The sequence below is a fragment of the Petaurus breviceps genome, unplaced genomic scaffold, assembly GCF_028583685.1.
Source record: "Petaurus breviceps papuanus isolate PSGF00001 unplaced genomic scaffold, PetGlider_PUasm1.0 140, whole genome shotgun sequence".
In the NCBI taxonomy this organism is placed as follows: domain Eukaryota; kingdom Metazoa; phylum Chordata; class Mammalia; order Diprotodontia; family Petauridae; genus Petaurus; species Petaurus breviceps.
The window spans coordinates 49,183,718-49,191,016 of NW_027185698.1; the positions used below are offsets into that span (position 1 = coordinate 49,183,718).

Genomic DNA, 7,299 nt, shown 5'->3' on the forward strand with positions numbered 1-7,299 from the left:
TTCTGGAAGTTTGTCGTTGAAGTAGTAACAATTAAGAGGAAGGTAACTAGGTAGGCTAGAAGAGTGAAGGAATGAAGCTAGTGAATGGAAAGAAAGAAGAGGTGTGAGAGACCAGGGATGATTGTGGGAGCAAACTCCTACTAGAGGAGGTGGGAGGGAATGATGTCACAGAGGGATTAACCTGAGTGAGGACCAGTTGTGACCACTGGAAGGAAGGGGATAATGGATGACAGATTCCAACTCTGGATGAATAGATGAATTCTGAGAAATGGAGGTGGAATTTGAGTGATGGAGGAGTTAAGTGGTCTTACAACACAACACAGTCTCATGGAGCTAGAAGGGACCTGCAAAGCCACACAGTCCAACCCATATCTGATCAGAAATCTCTCTATTCCTGAGAATCAGTCATTCAGCCTCTGCTTGAAGACCTCCAGTGAAGACAACCCAGATTCCTGCCCCACCCCTCCACGAGAGACAGAGACAGGGAGCCCAGTGCAACTGAAGACCTTTATTTGTATTTGCTGTAAAGATAGGAAGCAGGGGAGGTTATGTGGAGAGCAGGAACCATCAATTGGTGGCTTCTTCCTTTCCTGAATTTTGGCCTGCCAACTGTATCAGATGAAGGAGTAAGGCGCTGGCTGACCCATGAGGTTGGGTTGCATTTCTCTTCTTACTGGCCCTTACCCTCTCTTGCTGCCTGCCTCCTCTCAGCAGTCTGGTTCCATCATACAGTTCTCTGCAATTAGAAATGGGGAAAATAGGTTGGCTTAGATCCTAGAATGCTGCATGAATTAGAATGGCATGACTGAAGGGGGATGGTGCCCAGCAACAGTAAGACAGAGAAGATGACCTGAAGAGGGCTCTCCCCCACCTAAGGAGGAGTCTCTGGGCAGGGCTGTTGCCAGGTTCTGACTACCCCTAGGTCCAAGTACTCCAGGTCTAGTACTGAACCTTCTGAATGCACATCTCCTCCTCTCTGTGCTTTCTCCAGGTTCCAGAAGACACTGGTTCCCAGTGCCCACCCAAACTCCAGTATAAGGGGAATTGATTTATCTGGGCTCTGGGTGTACAAGACTTAGAACATTTGCCCCATGCCCCTCCTCAATCTCTAGAATCCATTCCAGTTCAACATTCCACATTTGACGAATCCTGATTACTATTATGCTGTGGAGTCCTGTGCTGGTCAACAGGGGAGACAAAAAGATTCAATTAAAACAAGGTTCCTGTCCTCATGCAATTTACATTCTAATAGTATCTCCTCAGATGGGGCATAAGTGGGAGGTGAGAGGAAAAGCCAAAAAAAAAATTGTGGTACATGAATGGAATGGAATGTCACTGGATTCTGAGAAGTGAAAACCATGAAGAATTCAGAGAAGCTTATAAAGGATGACTTATATGAACTGATATAGAATGAAGAAAGCATAACCAGGAAAACAATATGCAGAATGGCTGCAACACTGGAAATAGAAAGAACAAAAAAAAAAACCCTGAAAGTTGTGTGATTACAGTTGACCCAGGAGAAAAATGTAGAAAATGTGCTGCTCCCCATAAAGCCAGCTCCCACCCAGCACTGCTTAGTCCCTACCTATTCTGTGCTGTTGCATGTACTCTGCCCATGAGCAATGGGCAATGGTCAATGGTCAATTCTCTCTCCATTTGTCAAGGGTCCTGCCTCCAGATTTACTGCCTCTCTCTCCCTTTATGCCCCACACTGCTTCTTGCAGAAGATCCTTACTCCCCAAGTCTTCACTACTTACCATGATTGCAGCAGATCCCAACAGCAGCGCAATGTCCTCCATTTCCACAGGGTTTCTGATTAGGCCGGCATGGGGAATGCAGGAAGCTCTCTTCCTTGCACCTCAAGCTCTCAACAGTGCCTATGTAGCAGCCTAGCTCTTCCTCACAGCAGATACTGGGTCCAAAGCAGCGCCCTTTGTTCCCAGGACCACAGGAAAGACACTGAAGGGGAGATGTGACAGAGGTGAGTGTCAGAGATCAAGACTGACAATTCAGAAATTCAGAGTAGCTCTAAGGGTAGGGAGAAAAGGGGCTAGAATGAGAAAATTACTAGAAGGAGCAGCCCTTAGCTACTGTTCTGAGATCTAGAGAGTAGAAACTGGAAACTAAAGTCTGCTCTGGACTAGCAGTCGCAACCTGAGTCCCCCAATGGATTGCTTTCCATTCACAGCTTGGACCTTTAGTGCCCTCAGCCCCAGGCATGCATTCTTAAGTCTGTAGGAGTATATCTCCCTTGCCCCCCACCTTCCTGGCCTCCTCCCCATTCCTTCTTTTTGCTTTTATCCTCCCTCTTGCTTTCCCTTTCTGCTCTCCCCCTTCTATTCACTTAACTCACTCTTTCTTCTCTCTCCTTCTCCCCTCTTCTCCTCTCTCCTCTTTCTTCTCTTCCTTTTGCCCCTGTCTTTCCCTATCCTCTGTGCTCTCCTAGGGAGATCTGAAGCAAACAATCTTCATATCCTAGAGGAACACAACAAAGGAACTGATCCTTCCTCACTACAGCAACTTGGAAAGGACCAGGGAAAGCCAGAGGTACCCAGCTGCCTGAAGGGACTGAACATGGCTACTAGATTCTGAGAAGTCACAATCTGGGGAGAATAGGGTATGATATAAGATCAATTTTTTTTCAATTCCCCTGAATACTGAGGGAAGAGGTGGAAAATGTAGTAGGTTGTAATAAAGTGAGGTGTCTAGCAAAAAAAGGAGGTATACCAGCCTTTTACTTAGAACAAATGATAGTAGGGGAAGATTTCCCCCAATCTGCACCGATATTCACATAATGCTAAAAAACCTAAAGGAAAGAACTCAGTACTTTGGGTAGAGTTCTATGAAAGATCTATTGGAAGGTCATAGACAATGCATGGAGAGGATATACACTGTTAAAGGATATACACAGATCCCCGAGGAGATCACAGATCCCTTGAAGGAAATCAAGCAGAACTTCCTCACAGAGAGCAAAATTACAATGAGAACAGGCACTGCCTTCTCTGGAGAACTCTAAGAATACATTGACTTCCTTCTCTTCCCCTCTGATTGGCCCACATTAGAAGTTATGCTGCTGCTCAGAAGGTGACTTATGGGTCCCAAAGGGAGGAGGCTGCCAAATCCTGATTTATCAACCCTAGCCTACTGAGAATACAGGATTCCTGAGGGGTCAGCTACCTCATTCTCCACTAGGGTTAGATTTTGCAGGCAGAGACCCTGGACAACCCAAAGAACTTTCACACTGGGGAAGAGTGTCCGTCTGAGATCACTCGTTTTGGGCCCCAGGAAGCTGTTCCACTGCTCTACCATGGCATTGGATAGCACAGAACTCACAAGCAGCCTCTCTGCCTTCTCCTGCCTTGGTACTTCTGGCCCTTCCTTCTTCCAATGCCTCATTGCGTTATGATGCATCATTCTTACTCTTTTCCTGCTTCTCTGCTGGCTTCTTCCTCTCTTTGCCTCTCTGTATCTGCCTCTGTCTCTCTCTTTCTCTGTCTTTGTCTGTCTGTCTTTGTCTGTCTGTCCCTCATTGGCTCATTTCTCTGCCTCCCATTTCTTCCTCTGCCTTTTTTGCCTGTCTCACACTCTTTTTGCTTCCTCTTTCTGTTCTTCTTCCTTTCCCTGCCAGCTGTCCCTTTCTCTGCCCCGTTTGCTTCTCTGCCAGACTCATTCTGCCTCTTTTTCCTCTCTCTGCTCCTCTTCCTTTTCTCTGCCTGCCTCTCTATCTTCCTCTCCATCTTTAAGCTTCTCCTTTTGTCTCCTGTCTTCTCCTTTATGCTTTCTCCCCAGTCTCTTTATCTGAGGTTCCTAGTCTCTCTCCATCCCATTCTTGCCCCACTGTACACCCTTCTTGTTATGGGGTCCCTCTAGTTCTTGCTCCCACCTTTGCAAGTCACTGCCTTCAGAAGCCCAATGGGCTGGCCAGGCCCCTCCACAAAGTCTCCTTAGACTTAAGGAAATACACCCTCCCCATTCACAGGCCCCTGACCTGGCTGGCCATACCTCTCTTAGCTCTGTGTTGGACAGGTCACGCTTGCCTCCCCTTGGACAGTTCTGGAAGTAGCAGGCAGAGGTGAAAGCAAGGAGGCAGAAGAAGCAGGCGGGCAGAGTGGTGTCTGGCATCTTGGCAGCTGGCTCTGGCTGTGGCCACTGGGCTTCACGGAGCTGTCCCTGGTTCTAGTTTCAGGGCTTTCCGCTGCTTCATTTATACACCAGTGTCTCCCCTTTGAGACCGCCTTTACAACGCAACTTCCCCTGACTCCCCCTCCCCGACCCCTCCCCCTCTCCATTCCCCCTCCTGTGCTTCCCAAGTGCCTCTCCAGGAACCCCAGGCATGCAAGCAAGCAGAGAGTTCCATCCTGGTGATTCAAGGCTCAGGCTCAGAGCCTGCCTTGTGCCTGCTGGTGTGCGTGGCCAGTACACGTGAAAGCACCTGTATATGCATGTCTACATGGACATCTAGGTGTGTGCTAATGTCTGAGCTTCTGCTTGCATGGATTGGACATGAAGCCTCTGAACCAGCTATTTGTGCATGCATGCATATGTCCAAGTGACACATTGTCATTTGCTACCTGTGAACTGTGACAGAAACCTTTGGATGTACCAGGTGTATATCCAGATCTCCCTGTCACTGCATCTCTGATTGTGCATTTGGCAGAATTGTTCCTGAAGCTGTCTCTCCAAGGCAGGGCCTGAGCCTGAGTGACAGAGAAGCATTCTCTAATAAAATATTAAACAATTTAAACAATATTCCTGTTCAGCTTTCATGATTTTGATTCTCCACCCCAAGGGTTAAAGAGAGCCCTAGAGTACAAAGCTTTCTCCTTGTCACAGACTTAAGCCCCTGTGAGGAGGGCACTCTGAAAGAGCATTGCAGATGTCCAGAGGCATTATGGGGGTGGCTGGGAAAAAATACAAACTATTAGCTGAGGCTTATAGATCACAGGAAGAAACAACCAGTCCCAAAGGTAACAGTTATGTATTGCACTCCATGTCCATCTTCCTGTTTCTTGGGAAGGCTCTAGGGGTGGGAAACAGATCTGGAAAGACCTTCAGTCTCTATTCTAGAAGCCCAAGATGTTCCACCCTGCCAGGATGTGTATGTGTATTCTCTTCTTAATATGCAAAAATCACAATAAGAATATGGTTAGTGAGCCCCCAGTTCCAGGGTGTGCTTCTAAGAAAGCTTTCTCCAGACCTCACTTGCCCCTCTTTCCTCACATTTTGGTTTCAGGAAAGGTGATGAGGGTGGAGGGGCAGGGCCAGCTTCTCTGTTCCCAACCAACCTGAGAGATGAGAACCCCTAGGTCAGATACTTAGAGTCACTTTCAAACTTGCTGTGATTATTACTTTGGTTCTTGGGCCAACCTAAATCTCTAATTTGCTGTGCTCAATGGATTCTCCATCATTTTTCTTTCACTTTCTCCTTAGGATTTGCTTCCACATTCTTCCCTCTTCTGCTTTCATTCAACTTAATTCCAAAACGAATTATTCTTCACCCACTCTGTTTCAAACCCTGGGTGCTGAGGGAAAGAAAAAGCTTATGGAGTTTACAGTCTAGTGTTGGGAAATGGCACATAACATGAAACCCCCCCCAAGAAACAAAACTCTAACCAAAGACTATGAAACAATATGCCAAATTTTCACAAAGTGTTATGTGAGATTTGAGGGGGAAGATTCAGGGAAAGTGTCATTGAAGAGTTGGGCTTTAAAGGATGAGGAATTTTAAAGAGAATTCAAGGGGAGGCCAAAAACATACATGACTTGGGGAAGGGACAAGAACCTTTGACAAAAATCACTGGGAAGACTTGAAAGCAATTTGGGAGAAATTAGATTTAAATCAAGTGCCTTAAGTTTTTAATGGATATTTGGCTTGAATGCAAAAGGTCTTATCATTAAAAAAAATAGAGGAGATTTGACAGAGATGAGGTATTCAGAGAAATTTGGGAATATTTGCATGAACAGATGTGGAGTCAGATAACGTAAGCCAAAGGGAAATTATACACAGTGTCTACAATGATGTAAATGAAATGTCACTAAGAGGAAACTGGATTTTGAGTAACTGAAAATGAGGGTCTGATCTGGAGAAGAGAGAATGAAGGAGGCTTTTCTCCTTGTGCCAGAAAGGCAGGGATCTGGCAAGGCAGAATATTGTGTACATCAGATGTGATCACTCTAGTGGACTTTTAAAAACTAGGTGGGGTTTTGTTTTTTTTTTTAGGAAAACAGTAGGTTCATTCTGGGTGAAGGGATTTTCCATACATCCTATTCAATTGCCATCATATAATGACACAGGGCACCAATAAAACATTGTTAAAAGGAATTTGAGGCAAAGAGGGGTGCTCAAATAAGCATAAGGAACAGCATGAGCAAAGGCAGGGAGGCAGGAGATCACAGGGAATGGTCAGGGTGCAGTTCTACTCTAGTTGGCTAGACTAGAAATAGATATAGAGAGAAGTCAAGTAAGACTGACTGAAACCAGATGGCAGAACTTCTGTGCCAGGAATAGAAATGTGAATAATTGAATAATCAATCAACAAGCATTTATTTATAGGATCATATACTTAGAGTTTGAGATCATCTTGTCCCATCTCATTTTAAAGGTGAGGAAACTGAGGTCAAGAGAAGTTAAGTGACTTACCCAAGAATACACAGGTGGTGAATGTCAGGGGCAGGATTTGAACTCAGGACCTCTGATTCTGGAGCCAGTGTTTTCCCCACTGTACCACATTGCATTCTCCCCCCCCACACACACACACCCCAAGACCTGTGGCAGGTGTTAGTAAACAAAGGCAAAAATGAAGTAGTCCCTGACTTCAAAAAGCTTGCATTCTAATGGAAAGGCACCATGCCACACAGCTGAGCATATATCCAGCATATGTAAAGCAGATAGGAATGGTATTGGGAGGGGAGACACTAGTAGCAAAAGGGACCCCAAAAGCCTTCATGGAGAAAGTAAGACTTGAAGAGAGTCTTGAAAGAAAATGAGAGATTTTTAAAAGCAGAGGTGAGAAGAGAATGAGTTAAAAACGTTAAATGTCTAAAATGTTTTTTAAAATGTTAAAAACGGAATTTCCAGAATGTTAAAATGCTTTTAAAAATGTTAAAATGTGAAATGTTTAAAAAATGTGAAATGTTTAAATGTTTAAAATGTTCATGTTAAAAATGTTTTTTAAATGTTAAAAATGTTAAATATGTTTTTTAAAATTTCAATTTTTTTTTATCAGAAAAGGCAGGGCAATTGGGGTTAAGTGACCTGCCCCAGAGTCATACAGCTAATAAGTGCCTGGGGCTGGATTT

The 7,299-nt window shown here is 44.9% G+C and overlaps 1 pseudogene; it reads right to left on the reverse strand.

The window, feature by feature from the left end:
- Nucleotides 1–567: 567 nt before the first annotated feature.
- LOC138150022 (vasopressin-neurophysin 2-like) lies at nt 568–4,122 on the reverse strand (annotated as a pseudogene).
- Between the last annotated feature and the right edge of the window lie 3,177 nt (nt 4,123–7,299).